At 56.5% G+C, this 20,643-nt stretch overlaps 1 protein-coding gene across 3 annotated transcripts in view; it reads left to right on the top strand.

Annotated features, from left to right (window-relative positions):
• The first annotated feature begins 984 nt into the window (after nucleotides 1–984).
• Nucleotides 985–20,643, top strand: part of BCOR (BCL6 corepressor) — a 44,718-nt gene continuing 25,059 nt past the window's right edge. For 2 of the 3 annotated variants that reach the window (XM_012730415.1, XM_012730413.1), the window contains exon 1: nucleotides 1,842–2,017. The gene's annotated coding sequence lies outside the window, so the exon portion shown is untranslated. Of the gene's footprint in view, nucleotides 1,053–1,841; nucleotides 2,018–20,643 lie in introns of those variants that run through there. The other variant, XM_012730414.1, reaches the window with a different exon arrangement.

The raw sequence follows: 20,643 nt of genomic DNA, 5'->3' as shown, positions 1-20,643 counted from the left end.
CCCCCCCCACCTTGTCGTCCCTAGCCCAGCGCCTTGCCGCGTGCGCTGGAGAAGCTCAATACGTGTCAATTGAATTGAACTGCTGCGGGCGAAGGCTGTACGCCGCTGCCGAGCACCGATCGGCACGACGTTACCGAGTGGAAATTTATGGGGCGAACAGTGTAAGCCAAAAGTTGCTCTTTGCCAAGGAAAATAAAACGCGGGAGATAATCTCACGGGGCCGGGGTGAGGGGCCAGGGCAGACCCTCCAACTATACGAGGTGCAGAGGGTGAAATGCCCGCAAACCGGGAGAAATTCTGGAGGGTCTTGGCTCTCCTACAGCCCCCCCCCCCACGACTTCCAAGTTGCCCCACTACCTGCCTCCTGTACCCCTCCTTCTCCCCTCTCCAAACACAATTGAAACGTCGGGGGAACTCGGGCGCGGAGTTCGGGAGGAATGGCCACTGTTCACTGGGGTGGTGTTTCCAGGTAGCTCTTGAAACTGAAATGGTAAAGGGCTTCTCCCGGAAGAAGGGGCGACCCAGAGTGGGGGTGGGCGCCGACGCGCCACTAGCCTGGCTCTGCTAGGTCTTGGAGGGGACGCGCAGCCGGGAGAGCGCAGCGCTGGTGGCGAGAGGAGGGAGCGGCGGCTGCCACTGGGGTTTGACAGCTTTGGCTGAGAGGAGTGCGAGGCGCTTTATGGTAATTGCGGTCCTCCACTGGCCTTCTGGGTAGCGAGGGGAGTCTCGGCGCGCGACTGGGAGAGCCGCCCCCGCCGCCCCCAACCCCTGGGCTCGCGATCTGCTGGCCGCCCGAGCCGCCGCCGCCTCCGGAGTCGGTCTGTAGTTCGCCCAGGACGCGCGCCCCGGCCGGCAGTGCGCAGCCAACTCGGTCCGAGCGGGGGAGGGGAGAGCAAGGGGCGAGGGGGCGCCACCCAAGTGGTCCAAGGTTCGGACCCCGAGAGGCGAAACGTGCCCGGCCGGGAATCGATGACGGCTGGGGAAACTCGGGGCAAGCCTTTCCAGGGGAATCACCCGTCCGAAACCCCACCGCCAAGGCGCCGCAGCGGAGGGTGAGCGGAGGCTGGGGGAGCTCAAACTTGCAAGAGCTGGAGGCGGCGGCGGGCGGGCGGCTGTCGCCCGAGCGCTGCGCCTGCGGGGGGAGGGGAGGCGGCTGCTGGGAGGGAGGGAGGGAGGGAGAGAGGACGGGCGGAGGGAGGGGGAGGAGGAAGAGGAGGGAACCTGGGAGGGGGGACGCGTTGGGATCGCGGCGTGCGGCGGCAGACGGAGCCCGGGCTCCCAGCGGCAAGGTGAGACTGAACAACGCTCCTCGCTGAACGCCGGCCGAGCTCGGCGGCTGCGGGGGAGACGCGCCGGAGCCCAGACCGCGACCAAGAGCGGGAGCTAGGCGGACCGCGGCGGCGGAGGGGGAGCCCGCGAGCCGCCGGGCGGGGAGCCCAAGCCGGACGACTTGGCCAACACACACACACACAGACACACACACACTCACACTCACACACACCCAGCCCAAGCGGGCGCTCGCGGCGATCCGTCAACATGGCGCTGGGGCTCCTGCCCGAGCGCGGGCGGCAGCAGAGGCGGCGCGGGAGCTGCTGAGCCCGGCCGAACCCGGCCCAGTCGCGGGAGCCCGGAGGATCGCGCGGGGCTGCCGCCACCTGCCCGGAGGCTTTGAGTCCGCCCCGCCCCGCCCCGCCCATACCCAGCCCTGAGCCCACCCCTCGGAGGGACCGACCCCGAGGGCTGCCGACTGGCAGCAGACGGCGAGGGAGGCGAGCGAGCGCGGCGCCGCGATCGGGCTGCGGGCAGCCGGGGACGGCAAACTTTGCTGCTCGCCGCGCTTCCCCCGGCCCGGTTCCTTTTCTGCTCGCCGACGTAGTCACCCCACTTTCCACCAACCCCCGTCCACCTCTCCCCACCCACTCTGCCGACTCTTGCTCCTCGCCGGCTCGACTCTGCTCGGGGGAAAAAACTTAAAAGCGCCAGCTCGGAGGCTCCCAGTCCTGGCCGGGGATTTCAGGTCAGTGCCCGGAACACCTCTCCCCCGGGAGGCCGCGAGCGGGCGGGTGCGCCGCGGGCTGCAGTCTGCCCCCTCCCTCGGGGCCCCCGCCCGCCTCGCGTTTCTCCTCCGACTCGTGAACCCCGCGAAGCTCTCGCCTCGCGCTACCCTTTGGCTGCTTTGCTCGCTTTCGTTTTTATTTCGTATCTGTAAGTTGTTAGAAATGCAGCCAACCTGAGCAGCCCCGCACGGGCACCGTGGAGGGAGGGGTGCGGCTGGGGGCCTGCCGCCTCCCTTGGGGGCTAGGAGGAGAGCAGGGAGTTCGCGGAGTGGAAGTTTGCAGCCTGTGTGTGTCTGTGTGCGCGGGAGCGCGGTCGCCGCTGAGCGCCCGAGTCGGGCGCGGGGGGGTGTGTGTGTGGGGGGAGCTGGGCTGGAAGCTGGGAAGCTCGGCTCGGCGTTAGCTCGCGAGCAGGAAGGGGAGGGCGGCGGGTTCCCGTCTGCTTTCTTTTTCGACTCGGGAAAGAACTGTAAAAAACCCCAGTCGCCGCCGCCTCGTCTCGCCTCTCCGGGGGCCAGTCGTTCCTCTTAGTGGAACGGCGGCGTGTGCGTGCGCGAGGGTGTGTGGCGGGCGCCCCGGGCCGAGTCGAGCTCGACCTGCCGCCGCTGCCGCGGCGCAACTCGGGAGGGGAGTCCCGGGTTTTTTCTTGGCTTGCCCCAAAGCGCGAATCACGTGGATTATTAAAAAAAAAACTATTAGGAAATCGTGCAGAGCGAGGGGTTCCGACTCGGCCCGTCCGCCCGCCCTCCAGGTCAGACGCTTTGTTTTGTAAATGTTCTTTTTAAATTATAATCCGGGACCCCCCTGCGGCCCCCACTCTCTTGTTGTGGGGTTTCTTTTAAGTTCCGAGCCTTCAGGGGCTGGGGTTGAGTGAGAGTTCGGGGGCGGCGGCGAGCAGGAAGGGCGGGGGCTGGGGGGGCGAGATCTGGGCCCTACGCTGGGCAGCAGGGAGTCTAGTGGGCAGCCCGTTGGGGCGTGTGCAAGTCTGCGGCCAGAGGAAGTTGGTCCCACTTGGAGGGCGTGCGGCACGGAGGCTGAGGGCGAAGAGGAACTTGCGCACCCGGGCGCGATCCTCGGCTGAGGCGGGGAGGGCGAGTCGCCGACGCGCCGCGGGGCCCGCGCTCGGAATAGGCGGGCGGCTGCGATGCAGAGCCTCAGCCAACTCGGGGGCTCCGGGCGGTGGCGACGTGCGTCTGCTGTTTACGAAGCAAGCCCTGGGGCGCCGTGCGCGGTGTAGGACGACTCGAGGCACGCGAGGTCCCGGCGGGCTTCCCGCGGATGGCACTCGCGAGTGGGCAGGTCCCCGGGTCCCCGAGACGTCGGAGTCTGGCCGCGTGTTGGCCGAGGCCGGGCGAGGCTTAGGCTTAATTTGCTGTTAATGAATCTTTTCCGTAAAGTCCGAGATCTCCAGCTAGAGGCGGTGAGTGCCCGTGCGTGAGGGAGCGGGCCGCTGGCGTCTGAAGGTTGGGGGGGGGGGTTGGGGGAGTAGAAGCGGGGAGGAAGGGGGGGAGGGTTATGTGTATTTAAAAACAAACCTTAAAAAGAAACCAGCGCGCTTCAAATAGGTATTCACATAGCCTCGCCGTGTCTAGACTAGACAGCTCAGGGGTTTAGCTGTTTTTTTTTTCTTTTTCTTTTATTTCCTTTTGCGGGGGGACTGGGGTGGAGGCTAGGTGTATCTGGTCCTCGGGGTAGCCTTTTGGAGAAAAATTCTTAAAATGGCCTGGGAGTAAAAATGGGGAGGAAATGGCCCACCCCAGAAGGTGGTGGGTGGTGAACGCAGACAGACTTGGGTATTTCTAGCCATCTGACACTTCCTGTGGCACTGGAAACGGACACCGCGGGCCGAAATCAATCCTTAGGAGGTGTTGGATTCAGTTTTGCCAACAGAATTGCTTGTGTGAAAGGCATTTTAATTGTCGGCCTGGAGACTACTGTCCGTGGACACTTGGAGACTGCGTTTGTTTCTCGACCCTTATCATTCCACCCCCGACCTGGTCTGGGCTTTGCAGTGTTGGTTCTTGTGTTTATTTTGGGCATGGTTTCACCGCGTGAAGGAAGGGGGGGGTGGGGAGGTGGTGATGATTAATGCGCCGTCCAGGTTTAATCCGAGTCCGGCTTGCAGTGTGCGGGTGTATGCTACTCCCCGGGATTGCCAGGAGTAGTTAGGGGAGCGCGCGGGGTTTGGGCGCCAGGCGCTCCGCGGGCTGGTCGGGGCTGGGGCTCGGATGGCCCCGGCGCTGTCCTTTGAGGCGCTGTCACCAGTAGGTGACTGAGAGTTAATTAGGAAGTGTTCTCCGGATCAATGGGCCGCACAGCTCATTAGCGATTCTCTCCAGCCCTTTGCAGGGCCGGCCCGGCCTTAGCCTCCCACACAGGCCAGGGCCCCACGGTCCGGGCTGCGGAGAACGCCGCTGGTAGTGGGGAAGGGCCCGCAGCGTGGGGCGGTGGGGAGGCGAATGAACTTCGCGGGGCGGCGCACTGAGTGCGGCCCCGCGAGGCACGCGCAGCCCGCTCTTTCTTCCTGTTCTCGGTCGCCTCGACTGTGTCTTTAACTCGCTCCCGTTCGCGTCGCTGCCTGGCTGCTCCTCCCCGCCTCCCTCGCCTATCTCTTGTTCTCTAAGCACGACGCCTGTGCTCCCCGCCCAGTTTGGGATTAGACAAGATAAAAATAGGACTGCCCAGCGCGCAAAGCTGTGACTATGCCCCGGCAGCCGAGCTGGCGAGAGCGCGGGGGGCCGGGGCAGGGGCCGGGGCCGGGGAGAACCCGCGGTGCGCTCGCGGCGGCCGGCTCCCGGAGGCCCCCACCCCCACCTCGCAGGCGCGTTCTTGTTCCCCAGGCTCCGGCCGCAGGGAGCCTTGCGAGCAGGGGGACCAGGGCTGGGTCTCCGCGATCTCGCGGGTGTTGTTGGTGTGCCTGTGATAGATCGGTCTAGACAGGCATGCAGGCCCCCTCCCGGCTGAAGGACGGGAGGGGGGGCGGGCCGCGGAGGCGGCGGCAGACTCCCGTGAGCAGCGAGTGAGCGAGCGAGCCTGCGGGCCCAGCGAGCCGGGTGGAGGGAAGGCTGCGAGCGAGGGTTTCTCTTAACCCTTTAATGGCGCTGGAGATAGTGCGGTGGAGTGTGGGGGTGGGCAAGGAGCCCAGCAGAAATTCCTGGAGGCCGAGTAGCCCCCAAGCGGGAGGGGGCGGGAATCAGGTCTAGCTTTTCCTTTCTTTTCAGTGTTTGCGTCCTCACATCCTGGTGCATTGGACTGAATTCTGCAACGAACCAAGCGCAGCTGCTAAATAGATGATCTAGTTTGACCCTGTACTTCTCAGTGGGGAGAGGAGGCAGATGTGAACACAGTGGATACACTCACTTGAGGAACTGAGTTTGGGAGATGTAGAAGTAGACCTCTGTTCCCAGAGAAATCACGTGGACGATCCAGTCAGGGAAGGTCTGCTCAAAGCCATAGTGGGGTGGGGCCTGTGACCAAGGCTGCTGCAGACGCAGACCTGAGCCAGGCCAGTGTGCACAGATATGCTTTGGAGAAAGCAAAGAAGTCCTTGGGTTGTTTGTATAAAAAGCCACACTTTTTAACCATGAACTTGTCAGGGGTTAGGTATGTGCAGGGAGATAGCCTTCAGACAGGAGTTAGACAATGACATGTACAGGATCGATCATTTGTAAACACACAAGTTGGGTCAGTATTGAATTGGCCAGAAAATGTGATGCAATTCTGCAGACATTGGTCTAGTTCTTACCACAAGTAGTCCTGGTGGTTGCCTTACCTTAGATATAAGTCTCCTGCCCCCAACTCTCCCTTTTAGGGCTTTTGCCGTCTAGGGGATCCTAGTGTAGTGTAAACTGCAATCCCCCATTGGTCTGGCCTGAGACTGCGACACATAGGGAGGCAAGAGTGAGTATGGGTTAGACAGGAATGCTCAGATTAAGATGTGCGCCTGGATGACATGTGTTGAGACAAATCAAGACACTTGTGCTCCGATGCCCACATGGAACAAGTGATACATGAGAGATAAAGAACTGGCCCAGAGGAATGTAAACATGGATACACACGTTCTGAGGCCGATAGCAACAACCTAAGAGAAATTCCCAGACTTTTTGAGAGGAAACTGGAGCAGAATTTCTATAAATGTGCGTTTCAGAGACAAAAGCCCATTTAAAGGTGTGAAGAGGGTCACTTGGAAACACAAAAAGCATTCATATGCGTACTCCCAGTCTTAGATACTCAGACTGAATGACAAAAACTCCTTATTGCCTGACTGAAGACTTTCCTGGGGAGTGTGGGCCATACAATCTACATTTGCACTCATTCCCGGGGAAATAATTCAACTTCGACTAGAGGGAAACTGAGGGTGAAGCAGCCTACCTAAGGGTGGAAGAACCTCAGTGACTAAGATCACTTCTAGGTATAGTTTCTTCCTGTCTCCTGTGGGAGGGGAGGGGAGGGGACTTGTAGAGCAGGTAGGAGGATTTCTAAGAGATTTTAAGTAACTGACCTTAAGTGAATGGATGGTGGCAGAGCGAGGGAAAGAGTAGCTTTCCACTTTGGATCAGGAGACTTGGATGCTGCCCTGCTAAGCCCTGATTGCTAAGGTGGTTCGAGGTCCAGTGGACCCATAGAATCTGAAGAAGTGCCATTAGGCCTCTGGGATGAATAAAAGGGAGATATACTTCTTATTTCTTTTACTTATCACACACATTTTTTTCCTGGAGCACACCTTGCAGGGGACGGCCTTCGTGGGGTGGATTAGCAGGCGCCTCTGTGACCCCAGACGCGCACGTAAACTAGGCTCGGGTTTGGTTCGCCCGCGGCGTCGATTTGCCGCGGTCCCCCTTTGTCTGAGCCCAGCCGGGAATTCCAGCTTTTATTGGGAAGACCGCACTCGGGTGGAGCCCGCGCCGGGTCGGGCGGGGCTGGGCTGGGCTGGGCCCTGGGCTGGGCGGGAGCTCCCGCTAGCAGGCCGCAGTGCCACCCCCTGCCCAGGGAGGACCAGGGCGGTTCTAAGGAGCGACCGACAGCCCTGATAATGCCACCTTGGTGGTTTCCTCGAGGGCTCAGAGCGCGATCGGACGCGGGACCGCGCGGGACCACTGCACCCCACCCCTCCGCCGCTGGCCCTCCCCCTCCCCCAGCCAGCCCGAGGACGAAAGGAGCTCTGAAGGCCCTTTGTTAGGCCCCGGGGTCACACCCGTGCCCTGGGGGCCGCAGAGGGGCGGGAGAGCCTTGCTCTGGGCGAAAAAGGACTTTCTTCTTGCTTGGAGGCCTAGGCAGCCCGGTCACACAGTTTGGCCTGGTCCAGGGCCTCGACCCAGTCTGGGGAGTGGAGGCGGAGACCCACCACGGCCAGCCCTGGCTTCTCGGCCAGTGTGTATGGCCGGCAGGATTACGTCTGTTTGTCAAGCGAGCTGCGCTTCTGGGGCCTTAGGTGGAGGTGGCAAGTGGATGTCCTCCCCAGGACGTCCCGGAGTGGCCAAGACCCTTTCTTTGGGAGCACTTCGCGGGAGGAGTCCACCAACCTTCACTGCTTTCACAGGTTGCCCCTCTGTGTTCCTCAGGAGGGGGATGTCTGACTGGTGTTGGATTGGAATTAATTACCCATGCTTTTCTAGGATATTTCTGTAGAAGGCTCCCCATTCCCAGTGCAAGCTCATCTCCCACCCCCCACCCCAATCTAGGGTCTTGAATATGGGGGTCTTCACTTGGATATTTTTCAGAACCATGTCTCCCCAGCCAGCATTGCCCCTCAGTACCCAGGAGCTCTACTCCCCCTGATTAGACTAGCGGGGAAGTCCGCTCGGAGAAGATCCTGACAGCATAAAATATAATTTGTGATCTAAAAGACAGTTTCCAGTATAATCTCATTATGCACCACAGACTCCCGGTGTTATTTTGTGGAAGGCGGACAATGATCAATTTACATTGACCCGGGGCTGGGCGAGCTTTTAGATGGTAATTGCCATATTGATTTGCATGCAAAAAGGAGACCTGCTAAAATTAAAGACCGGAAGCTAAATTAAACTAAATTTATTGTCTAGGTGCAAACCAGAGGAACTACTGGGGGAGGGGGTGAGTTAGGTCAGGGTGCCGGGGCAGTGCTGGTGAGAGGTGCAGAATCTTCGGGAGGTCACGCAGATTTTGGATTTCATAAGGCAAGAGAGGTACTTAGAGTATAGGGACCAAGTAGGAGGAAGTTATAAACAGGCATTGTAGCAACTTGAAGGCTTTGGGGTCTTTTAATGCTAATAGTAACTTTGAAGGGGAGGGTTATAGAGGTCTTCCTACACCTTTTCAGGTACCCCCTCCCCCCGTTTCTATTGTTCTACTCAGAACTTAGCTACAGTACCAGGGACATCCAGATACTCTTCATATATGAAGAATCCAGTTGGGTGGGAGCTGCCCATAAACCTCACTACTTTCCTCCCTCCCCCACCCCCAGCGCCAGCTCTTTCCATAAAGAACTCGAGCGTGGAACGCACTTCCCACGCCCCGTGGGCAGGGCACCCGGTCTCCAACTGGCCGCGGCTTCCTCCCTGGGCGCGACAGACCTAGTCGACTGTGCCTGGCTCTTCTGGCCGGGCGCCGATCGCTTCAGGATATCGCCCTCTCCAGGTGGCCCGACTGGGAAAGGGGCGGGGAGTGTCTGCGGGGGGCTGCACGGTGAGGGGGGAGAGGGTCTGGCCTTCCAGTACGTTGGAAGTGCCAGCATCTAGCTTGGGGAGGGGGAAGAGAACGGGGTCTGGAAACCCTGCTGTGGTCGCAGAGGCCGGGAAGTTTAGAAAGGAGACCCAGAGGGAACGACAGTGGCCTGGAGCTGGGGGCGAGGAGTCACGGGGGTGGTGGGGCCATGGTTGGCTGACTAGAGGGTTTAAGACCTGGCGCAGCTGCCATTGCCTCCAGCCCTCCTGCTGCAGAGACCCTTGCTTGGCCTGTCCGCTGGTTCCTGGAGCCATTTCGCGCATATCCCGGACCCCTAGAGGAGCAATGGGGTGCGAGATCCGGAAGCCCACAGGGGTGGCTGATGCCCCTCTGCCATTCTCCTGCAAGCCAAACTGTAGAGGGTTCACTGGCTGTGGAGCCAGTGGTGTTGGGTGTGGGTAGTTCCCTGAGCAGCTAAAAGCCTCGGACAGACCTGGAAATTGGGGGGTGGGAGTGGTGTTGGGCTTGCCGACCCTCTGCTTCTGAATGAAGAGGTTAGTGGAAGGAAAATTAGCACAGCCCCCAGCTGGTCTCAACTTGACCTCTTGGGTTCAGTGGGGCCTGGCATCTTGCAAGATGCTTCTCTTAATTCTCTACCTCACCCTACTTTGAACTTGGGGATTCATTAAACTCCTGGGAAAGGTAGATGTAGGAACTCTTTTCAAGGGGTTTTTACTCTAGATAATTGGATTTATTGCTTTATGTGGCAAAACCAGGGTGGCAAGCGTAGTCCCTCCTATCAGGAGTCAGCACTGTGGACACCTGACACTAGTGACCCACCTACCCCCACTTATTCAGGAGGCTCCTGAGGGGAGGGGAAAGTGGAGTCTTAATGGGAATTCTGGCCCCACCCGCGCATCACAACTGGGGGAGATTTGTAGGCTCTGGGGAAATTGTGAAAGACTTCAGATGGTCCAAGACACTACTGGGTGTAGAAGAAACTGGGTTCCAGGCTCCTTGGGGATGGAATTAATGGTGGCCCCCATTCCCGAGGTCTGGCCTCGAGTGCAAGGACTATTCTGAACTTATTGGGGAGTTTTCAAATGGCACAATTAAGGCAATAATTGGCTCCTCTCCGAAACTCCAGGACTGAGTTTGAACGTGGCCCATTTTTACTAGCTGTGTGACCTTGGGGGCAAGTTATTTATGGCCTCTGAGCCTCGGTAAGTTTCTCCATTTGTAAGACTGGGAATAATTATCCACCTTTAGGATCAAAGAAGAATACTTGGCACGTAGTAGGCCCTGAGGATTAGTAATTGCTTTGAGTGGCTGGTCCTGTTCCCCTTCAGGTTGCTCCTGCCTCCTGTACGACCTAGTCTCAGACCTAGTCTCAGACCAACCGCGCAGGTTACGGTGCCCTCCCAGGGCACCCTACAGGTCGGCCTCCGAGGTTTCCTGTTTCCCTTTGTGGCAGTTCTTTGTATTTTGCCATTTGAAGGATTCCATATGAAAGGACTTGGATCTTTTTTCTCAAGTGGGATCTTTATATGGTTAGGAATTGATTCCAGAACCCATATCTAGGTGCTCTTTGGCACGTCTTCCCGTCTTCTTGTAGTGGAAGGGATAGCAGTGCCTGGGACGGAAGAGACCTGGTTGGAAGAGGTGAAAGGGGGTGGCCTGCTGCTGAGGCCAGAGGTGCTGTGGTTTGTTTGATAGGGATTAAGTCCGGATGTTATGAGGTCTCAGTGTGGTTTTCAATAAAGTCTGCCAGGGATTGCTTCTTTTATATCGATATGTATTTAAAAAAATTACTAGCATGAGAAGAAAACCAGACCTGTATGGATCCAGGCCGGTAGTAAGCTACTGTGATCAGGTTTCCTACTTGACTCCCAGAGGGGAAGTCAGCGTTTGATTGAAGCTACACTTGGTTCTTGACTCTCAGGGGATGCCTGCTCTGAAACTGGAGCCCTCGCTTTCTTTCCTCCTCTCCCCCTCCCTCTCTTTCCCTTCTTCCCCTAAAAGCCTTTGTGCTGAAAGAGCTTCAGTAGGCACGAATCCCTGGTCCCTCTCTAAAGAATGCCTTACAGCCTTTGCTGACATTGTTTTGTGAACAGTGGGTTTTACCAGGCCAGCAGTCCCCCCCCCCCCATCTTAGCACTCTATTCCTGAGGTAGGGTACTCCCAGGACAGCCTAACTGCGGGACATCCTCCCGATACATCCAGGGCCTTGCTTCTCAGCTGAAGACACCTTAACCTTTGCCCCCAGAGGAGGGGGAGAGTGGTAGCCCAAGGGCACGGGATTGTTTTTGAGGATCTGTTTGTTTTCTTCAGCCCTAGAGGCTGAGGGTGGAGTAGGACCAGTTGAGAGTATATTCCCGCTTTGGGGCTGATTCCAAACTTGGTTTAATTGGAGAAACTCTTAGGCATTTAACAGTTCTGTACAAATGCAAACTTGAAATAACTCTAGGCCTACGTCATTTAGGAAAGAATAAATGAAGTACAGAAATGTCCAAACTATGTAAATCTTAGAGTTGTCTGCCCTCCCATAAACACATGACAAGTGCCAAGGCATTTCCAGTCAAAACACCCATGGAACCAGCAGCCTCCATCCTTTGTATTTATTATTTTATTAACAGCATTTTACACAGCATTTAACAAGCACAGCCTGCATGCTTCTGCACCAGGACTTTCAGGACTTTCACCCCTTTCACACTAAGGGGTGGAAAATGAGGTGGGGTGGGGAGGAATCTAGAGGAGACATCTACTGGCGAGACCTCTTCAGGTGGGTAAGGAAAAAGCAACATTTGGGGTTTATTTCTACTGGCCCCAAAGAGAAGACAGAGGTCATACTTTGGAGGAAGAAATTTCTCCTCAAGAGAAAAGTTATGCAGATGTGGTATGTCTGGTCTCCCTTCCCTTCCGGAAGGTGAAAGAAGGTCTATTTCATGATCCTCTGCCCATCGGTTATTGGCGATTTTCAAAGAATAAGTATTTGTCTGCTGTCGTTATTCTATATCCTGGTGGAAAGTTTATAACGAAAAGTAATGCCTTTCTTAAGTCATAAAATGAGCCTTGTATGATTATTTAATTAAAATCTATTTAAGGACCGATTAGGCGTGTAATTTGCGCTAATAATGACGATTATGGAAATGTTCGACTTAACCAAAAATCATAAAGGAGACATTTTGATCAGTGGGGCGACCAGTAAGTATGCAGGGGGTTGGACAATTCCCCAGTGTTGGGCCATAGGCTGCCCAAAGCAGAGGACTGCCAGGCTTCTGTGACATGGCCAGGCGGGCCTCCTGGACTGGGGGCCTGGCCAGGGTGGGCCAGCCCCCCAACCCCTTGCTTTGCTGGGCCTGGAAACTCACCCTGGGAGTCCCAACCACCTTTATTCCCAGCCCAGGAAATGGGGGAGGGGTGCTTGTCCAAACTAGCAGGAGGGGAAAACCATGGCCAGGGCTGATACACCCCACGGAAATCTGTGTGAAATGGCTGTGTTCTTTTGCTTTAACAATCGGCAGCGGCAGACGCATGCTGCCTTGGCTAGCCTTGGCTGGAGCCTGGAGGGGTGCGGGGAGAGGGGGTCCCTTGTTCCGGAGAAACCTGCCAGCTGCTGGGCTTGGTGCGAAGGCAGCGAAGGCAGACACAATGCTGCTGTTGTTGGTTTGATCTCTAACTGTGGATTGTTAGTCTGGCTTTAACTATGTGGTAAGGGGGGAATGTGAAGGCTGTTTACAGCGAGTGCAAATAATGTGACAGCTGTTGGTGCACGAGCTGCGCTGAGCCTCCCCGGCACTTACACAAAGCGCGCACTATGCAGGCCCGCGGAGAACTGCAGAGGTGGCCGCCACTTTCTGGCCAGTGTCCTCAGGAGAGAGACAGCCCGGCAGCGTCCCCCTCCCCCGACACACCTTTCCAGCTCCCTGGGCTGGGTGGTGGTGGTGGTGGAGGTGCTGGACTGCTCCTGTGTTGCGGTTTAGGGAACTAGTTAGGCAGAGGTGGCGGCAGGGGGCCCCACGGGGTCATAAGTGTCACTGTCTGAGAGGAGTTGGGTCCCCGTCGGTGGACCTGGGTGCCTGGCTGCTGAAGACAGGGTTTACAGATTTGGGAAAATAACTTTCAACCCTAAGCAAACTGGTAGGAAAGAATGTATTATTAACTGAGTGCTTTCTGGAAACTGTAGCGGCTCTGAAGGCCGTTGTTCCCCTCTGAAATGGCCCTGTTATTCAGACAAGTTATAGACAGGCGGGCGCTGTTTCCTCGGACTGGAAACACAAGCGTGTGGGTTCCCTACCCAAAAGAGGTGTGTGTGTGTGTGTGTGTGTGGTGTATTTTGGGGAAAGGCTTGCAGGTTGGCTTTTGATTAACCTTTCTTTCCTCCCAAGCCTTCCCCTTTTCAAGAGCAGGACCTAAAGTTGCTGTCCTCAGGTCTGCCTACAGGGCTACCCACTCGGTGACTTCACCAACCCTGTGCCCACAGCCAGGCTTCTCTGAGTCCCCCCTCCCCCCCAGCCCAGACACTGCAGGGGGTGCTAAGGTGGGAGAGGAGACTGGTTGGTGTCATTTGTCCACTCTTGCAGTCCTGAAGTTGTTGGACTGACCCAAGTAGGCAGGCGGTAAATCGGCCTCTGGGCTGTCCTGGGGCAGGCTGGGTATAAAAGTCACGCACCCCGCCATCCCAAGGTTGAACCTCCTCCAACTCGTGTGGGTTTGGAGGAGCATTTAAAGCTGACTTCATCCTGTATCCTGCCCTTCTATGTGGTCCGGGAGGGGGTGTAGAGTCTGCAGGGTGTCTGCAAACCTAAGTTCATTGCTGCCCTGCCCCCAAATCTACCCTAAGTTTTAACGTGGACTTCTGTGTCTACTTGGGTTCCCTTGTGGGGAACTGGGAGATGCTTCTGGAGTGATACATGAACTTCAGTGCCAGTTCTATAAATTGGGTCTCTTTTTATGACGTGTGCCATTTTCTGTAGGAATGTTGCTTGCAAAACGAGTTTCGCCTTGGAGGAAAGGCGGAAAGATAAACAAGCCTGCAACGCCAAAACACTGGCAGTCTTTCCCTCCTTCCAGCTCTCTTAAAGCAACCGGGCTGTATTTCCAGGATTAGACTCGTGCTTGTGAGGAGGGACTCTGGTTGGCTTTTTTTTTTCCCCCAAGCAAATGCAAATTAGAGAAAAATAATTTTCTTTCAACGATATGCAATGTATTAGTCACTTGTTATCGTGCTCCGAGGCAGGCCTCATTTGCGCGTCTGCCAGCTCTCTCACATCTGCTCGGCGCTGTTCGGGGCATTTTAACCTTGGCGGTGTCGTGTCTAGTCCCACGGATCAAGGAGGAGTAATTAAGCTCAGAACAACTACAGAAACTCACGGGCACCCATCTTTGTTGCAGTTGTTCCACAGCTTTGTTTTGGGTGTTCCGAGTTCCAAGATTGAGTAGCAGACGTGGGCTTCCTATTGTTCCTCGTAAAGAAAGTGGGAGCCCCTCGCCTTCTCTGACCCTCATTCCCAGCCTTCCCAGGACTCCCAGGCGGCACACAATCAGCAAGGAACCCCGGGAACTGATCGCAAGACCCTGTGTTTCATGCATCTTTTATGCGTAAAAGTTCCTTTGTGTTCCCGTGTGTACTGATGATGGCTGCTGTTAATAACCTTAGGTTAGAGCATGTTCCTTGGGTGGGGGGGAGGCACTCAGCGCCTTTTATTTCATCAAAGCCCCAGTGGAGACTGCAGCCCCTCATACGCCCTTTGGAGGTGTAGTATGGGCTATTTATCTGAATTTGTGCCCAGGTTATGTAGACCCTAAGTGGGAATCTAGCTCTATAGACACCCCCCCCCCCAGGGGGGACAGGCTGATGTGGGAATTTTGAGAGAGAGGAAAGGGGAGTTAAGTGATAACTGCATTCAGTTTAGGTATCCTGCGCCGGGGTGCTTCCTGTGGGGGACATCAGCTTCCCAATGCACCTTCTCTTCTATACGTTGTATGGGGTTTATGGGGCACCAGGTGAACGACACTGGAAGGAACAAAAAGCTAAGACGGTGGCCTTCGAAGCATGTCAGGGGAGAAGAGGAAATGTCATACCGTAGTCCGTGCATAAGTTGATCCAGAATCTGGACCATGGATGTCTGCGCCACGGGTGGTAGAGAGAGGGTACTTGGCAGGGGCATTTGACTGGGATTTTCTTCCCGTCGATCCTTGTTGCCTAGTGCTCCCCCTCCCTCAGCCCCCTCCCTCTTTCCAGTTGGCTCTTCTTGGTCTGCATCATTCTGAAGGGGTGTCCACAGATAGTAACACATCAGTCTGATGGGAAGGGAGCCCAGGGCTCTGCAGTGTCCACTCCCGCGGTGGACTCAGCAGGACATCCTGGGTCCTCCCAGCCCACCCAAAGTTCCTTTTTGTCAGAGACTCAGTGTCAGGGACAGAAGGTGCAGCGGGGTGTCTTTCGGGAAGAGAGACTCCAGAGGAACCAAGTGGTTAACTGGGGGCGGAGGGGAGCGGGCTTACTGCACCTCACATATAGCAGGAGTTCCTGGAAGGCCGGGTGGGGGCTGTTGTGACGTGTGGGTGTGTGCCGACGAGCCGAGCCGCGGCCCTCAGCGGAGGAGCTGCCAGGAGTGGCGGGCGAGCTCGGAGCAGCACCAATGTGTGTGGTGGGAGAGAAAAATCCCTTTGTTGCCGACCGATTGAGCTCCGGGCTGAGGCGCAGGGAGGGGGCGCCCCTCCCCGCTCTCCTTCGCGGCCGGTCGCTGCAGCTGCCTAAGGCCAAGTTTACTCCCTGACCAACACAGTGGTCCTACTCTGACCCAGCCTCCCAGGGAGGAGGCAGGGAAGGTACTGGGTGCTGGGAAAGGTTAAGAGCAAGCGCGTTTCCCTTCCTCCTTTCTTTTGCTCTCGCCTCTCCCCCTGCTCCCCAGCTCAATCTGATACAAATGCAAAACTTGGGGCATGGGTGGGGGCACCACCCCCCCAGGCTGTGGCCATGTCTCAGAGTGTGCCAAGAGACAGCACCTGGGCAGGCGAGATCATTCGTTCCAACCCCCACCCCTTCCAACACCCATGAGTGGCTGGAGAATTAGACCAGCTAACTCCCTCAGACAGCTTCTGGAAGCCTGCAACCCTGGTGGGGGGAGGAATAGCTATGGGATCCCCCTCTCTCTGCTGCTCACAAGCCCTGGAAAGCTGCTCAGGAGAGCAGCCCAGGAGGACTCACCCCAACACTGCACATCCGGGAGAGCCTTTTCTTCTCTTCTTCCACCCCCACGCAGGCCCCCCCATCCTAAAATAGGAACTTCTTCACCCCTCCCTTCCTTGACACCAGTGGCGAAGTGCCGCTGTGCGTGTGCGTGACTCAGCCTGTGTTTGGAGCAGCCCCAAGAAGGGCTCCCGCGTGCTTAGCTTTGGGCGGAGATGAAATCCACACAACTCTGCTGAAGGTCACCCCTCCCTGGCCTGGCCCCCTCTCTGTCCCTGCCTCAGCCACCCCACTGCCACAGAGAAACTCTGCAGTGCTTCTGGGGTTTGTCACACAGTACACTTAGTGCAGTCAGATGCTGTTTACTGGGCTTAAACGGCACCTGGACTAGCTATTGCCAGGCAAAATTCAAGTCCATAGTGCAGTTTGATCCTCTGGAAAACACGGTGCCAGATATTTACAGATGAAGGGAACAAGGTTGGAGAGGTTCAGCCACCTGCCCAGAGACACACCGTGCATGAAGGTGGGAGGTAGGAGGCTGTGGGAACTGTGTTCTTGAACGTTCTCCACAGAGAAACAGCCACCCAGAGAGGGAGACCCTTCCCTGCAGAGGTCCCCTGCCCACAAGAGAGACCAGTTCCACCTCTTGAGTTCCTGAAAACTTGTCCACTTGGCCATGAACTAGATAGCATGATAGTGACGGGTGCCCAGTAGGGGACACCCTAGTGTTTGTGGGGAGGGCGGGGTGTGTGGCTTGATTCCTGGGAATTGAGGTGGCTTCCAGGCGATGCTGTCCATCTCATTGGGCCCCCTGAACAAGCGTGCTGTGGGGACTTGACCCTGTCTGAGGAGGTGGCTAGTGGCTCCAGTGCCTGGAGGAGCCTAGGTGGCGAGAAAGGAAAGGTGCCAGGAGCGGCTGGGTGCCCTCCCTGCCTTCACTCAGCCTAGCCTCTCAGCCACTGTACCTCCTTCCAACCTATTTATTGCCTGCCGGGGTACAACCCTGGCAGAAACATTTTCTCCTACCCCTTAGTCCCTAATGATGTCCTCTGGGCAGGAATTAGTGAACTGGGGGTGCTGGGTGCTCCCCCAGAAGGTAGTAGTGTCTTTTCTCAGGGATGCCAGGGCTGGGTGACAGTGCCTAATCATGACCTCTCTGATCTCTTTTGGCTGTTGTGGCCCTTCTCCCCAGTGTCTGTGCCCAGCTCAGGTACTTGGATTAGAACCCTTCTAGAGCAAAAGGTCTGAAGGAGAGCTAAAGACCACTCGCTGTGTTTTTTGCAAGTTAGGTCTGTCCCCAAACTGGGAACTAGGCCTCCCAGCCAGGGGCGACTGCAGTTCCCACTCTGTTCTTCAGAAGCCAAATGTGCCTCAGCCTCCCTGTCCTCTCAGCCATCTCCCCTCTCCCCCCCTGTCCGGCATCACCCTGGTGGCTCCCTTCCCTCCAGTACTGGGAAAAAGGGTTAAAACTCAGAGCCAAGGTGTAGCTTAGCTGCTCACACTGCAAACAGGTTGGTGCTTGTAAAGTGCTTTTCATGAGTGACTTCACACATCTTGGCACTTCTAGAAGCAGAGCCCGCATGTGGAAGGAAGGGGGGTGGCGTTGAGAAATAAGGGCAAATGAGCCTCTTATATATAGCAGCAGAGGGCCTGCTCTGCTGGCCATGGAGAGCGCATCATTTGCCCTCTCCGCCTGTCCCACAGGCGAGGTAGCTGCAAAGACAGACGGTTTTGAAACACTTTGCCTTAGATCTTACAAAAAAAGAGGGGGTGGGGTCCCAACTATTTCAATAGCCACTTCTAGAAGTGGAGTGGGACGGGCAGCACCTCTGCCTGTGGTGTTTCTTACTCCCATGCCCCTTAGCTCCACAGCTCATGAAGCTGGGGGAGGGGAGGTCCCCATTCAGTAATGGCATGGTGACATCAGTGTGGCCTTTGCTGGGGAGGTTCCCGCCAGGGATTTGGCCCGCTATGGTTTGTCACCCCGGAGAAGGGCCTCCCGCCAGGCAAGGCCATTGCTCATTGGCCCTTCCCACTCTGCTGTCTTTGTCAGGAACCTGAAGAGTTAAAAAGTCTTTAGCTTGTTGCAATGAAATTATGGCTGGCAGTGGCGCCGCTGATTGTTCAACAGACCTCCACTTTTAAACAGTTCACAAAAAGTTCATGGGGCAGCTGAAGATTATAAGTGTGTTGGGGAGGGGTCAGCAGGATCCAACAATGTATCCCCCCCTTTGCTCCATCCCTTTTAGTTCTGTCTATGCCCCTGCCGTCCCTCTCCCTCGCGCCCCCCCCCCCATCACACTGAATCGCTTTCTGGGCTCAGCACTCCATCTGACCCTGTGCGTGTGAGAACACTGCGTCCCGACGCCTGGTGTCTTTTATCCGTGAGGCATTAATATTCAAAGCCCTGCAGAGCAAGTCCTGGACAGGAGAGAGCTCAGAAAGTATCCAGGATCGCTAACATGTATCCACCTTCCCACTCTGCCCAGGCGCCCTCTCGAAGAAAGCCCTTGGCTGGGGCGGCTCAGCAGGACGATGGCGGGCACCCTTCCCGTTTCCTCAATTAGGCGCTGGGGTGCTTGTCACAAGGTGACTGACTCCTCAAGGAGGCGTGTAGGAGGCAGATTTTGAAGAAGGGGTGCCAGAAGGCTGACGTTTCATAGGTGCATACTTTCCTTTGCTCTCACGCTTCTGTTGAGGGTTGGTGGTCTCTGCTCCCGCTGTCATTTCCACATTTCATCAGAGCAATGGGGAGCTTGGCATCTCCACGGCAAGGTCCCACTCCCTCAGCCGTGGCCAGGACACTCCCTCCAAGGACTGTTGCTCCACTGTCTATAGTAGGTCACCGAGGCGATGGGCTTGTATATGTGGAAAAAGGAAGACAAACTCATGAGTCTCCCTCTAGAATTTTTTTTTTTTTGCATACAAGAACTGCGGTACAGCCCAGAGGTGTGGGGCGCTGAAAGGGTTCACCAGAGACAGAGTGGTGAGCAGAACAGGCAGATCTACTGAAATACACTGCTGAGGGGAGCAGCGGGTGAGGCAGGAGAGGTCTGCTGTGCCATATGGGTCAGCTCTCTGGTCAGGCCTTAGCTGTGATAGAGCTGAGACTTAACCTCTGGGTCGCCGGCGATGCCTCCAGAACATTCTCAAAACCTGAGCCTCTATTTTGGGGCACTCTTTCAGGGCTAGCCCATTGGAAAAGCCCCTTCCTGGCTCTTCCAGAAAGAGAGAGTCTTCCTGGAGAACTAGCTTCTTTAGAATCCCACGGGGCATGATGCGACTGCAGGTGTTCTGCCCCTTGTCTTTCCTCTTTCAGTTTATTGTTGTGCTCTGTGTGTCCAGGGATCTGTGTGTGAGGCTCTTGATTAACAGAGGGTGTTCTACGTATAGGGACCAGTGGGGGATGCTGGTGGACAAAGGGCCTCGTTAGGACAAAGAGACGTGGAGGGTAGTCTGGCCCGTGGATTCTGATCTTGCAGGTGCTCCTGCACCCTCAGGCTCAGCCACACTGGGAAGGAGTCCTGGCCCTGGTGCCTCCAGCCCCGCCCGACCTGGCAGTCTGCTCCTTGTGCTAAAGTGTAAAAGCAAGCATTTGCATATTTTTTCCTGCTAACAAAGGAAATGTGTCGACTTAGGGAACATTTGGGCTTTCGGAAACTCTGTGGGTGGGTGTGTGAGGGAGGAGAGAGAAAAGTTCCTCTGATGATCTGCACACCAATGATTTCACACTCAGGTTCGAGTCCCGTGGAAAGATGCCATGGCCGGGCTGGCCAAGGGAGACTGTGATGTGTTTGTGAGCAGGGAATTGCTGAGGGCCATCGGTCCCAGGCATTAAAGGCTCCCCTACTTATTAACCCAGCATTTAACAGCAGGATATGGGCTGAAGCGCAGTCAAAAGAAACGGCTCAACCTCCAAAGAGCAATTAAAATCCTGCACGAGGATAAATCACGCGCCGTGATAATCCTGTTAATAAAATGCAGCTTGTCCTGACCCTTCACTCATGCAGCAAACTAGACTGTGATGCTGGTGGGGGTTGTAGGAGGCAGAGAGGTGCTCTTCCCTCCCCTAGCTGCACAGCTTCCCCCTCCCGGTAGGTGGAAAATGGGTGACTTTTGCCCGCTCCCAGTGTGCCAGCGGCTCACAGCCCGGGCTGCTAAGACTTTGTGCGCTCACTAATGATTTCTTGTCCCCAGCGAGCAGGCGTCATTGAATTACTCAGCCGCCTCGCTCTGCTCCCAGGCCAAACCGCCCAGGCCAAACCACCCAGGTTGGGTGCTTAATCTAATCTAGGGTTCGTTTGGGGCAGCCAGCCAGCCCACCGACTCTTTTTCACCCCCATCTGTAAGTCGCTCCACCTTCGTGGAAGTTTGCACGCCCGGACAGTCCCGCAGTCCAGCCTCGAGAAGACTCAGCGTGTTACTCTGGGAGATCTACACATCCAAATGTGTTCTCCCAAGGCAGGGAAAGAGGAAGGCAGCCGCGGGCAGGGGCTCGAGAGGGGGTGTGATACCTGCTGTTTTCCCTGGGGGGCTGGGGGGGAGCAGCAGCAGCAGCAGGGCTGTAATCTGCAACCTGCAACCGTTTCCTCAGCCTGAGGCTGGTGGAGAAGGCGCTGTGGCCTTCCGGGCACCTTTGGCTCAGGTACACTTTTCCCATCCCGGGCCTCTGGAAGCACAGTCTGCCTTCCCCAAGTCTGCATTCTTTATGAATTGCCTAGAAAGAGTGCGGCTGCTGTCCCCCCCACCCCC

The sequence above is a fragment of the Condylura cristata genome, unplaced genomic scaffold (genome assembly GCF_000260355.1).
Source record: "Condylura cristata isolate star-nosed mole 26May11 unplaced genomic scaffold, ConCri1.0 scaffold00027, whole genome shotgun sequence".
Taxonomy (NCBI): domain Eukaryota; kingdom Metazoa; phylum Chordata; class Mammalia; order Eulipotyphla; family Talpidae; genus Condylura; species Condylura cristata.
This window is presented reverse-complemented; position numbering and strand designations above follow the sequence as displayed.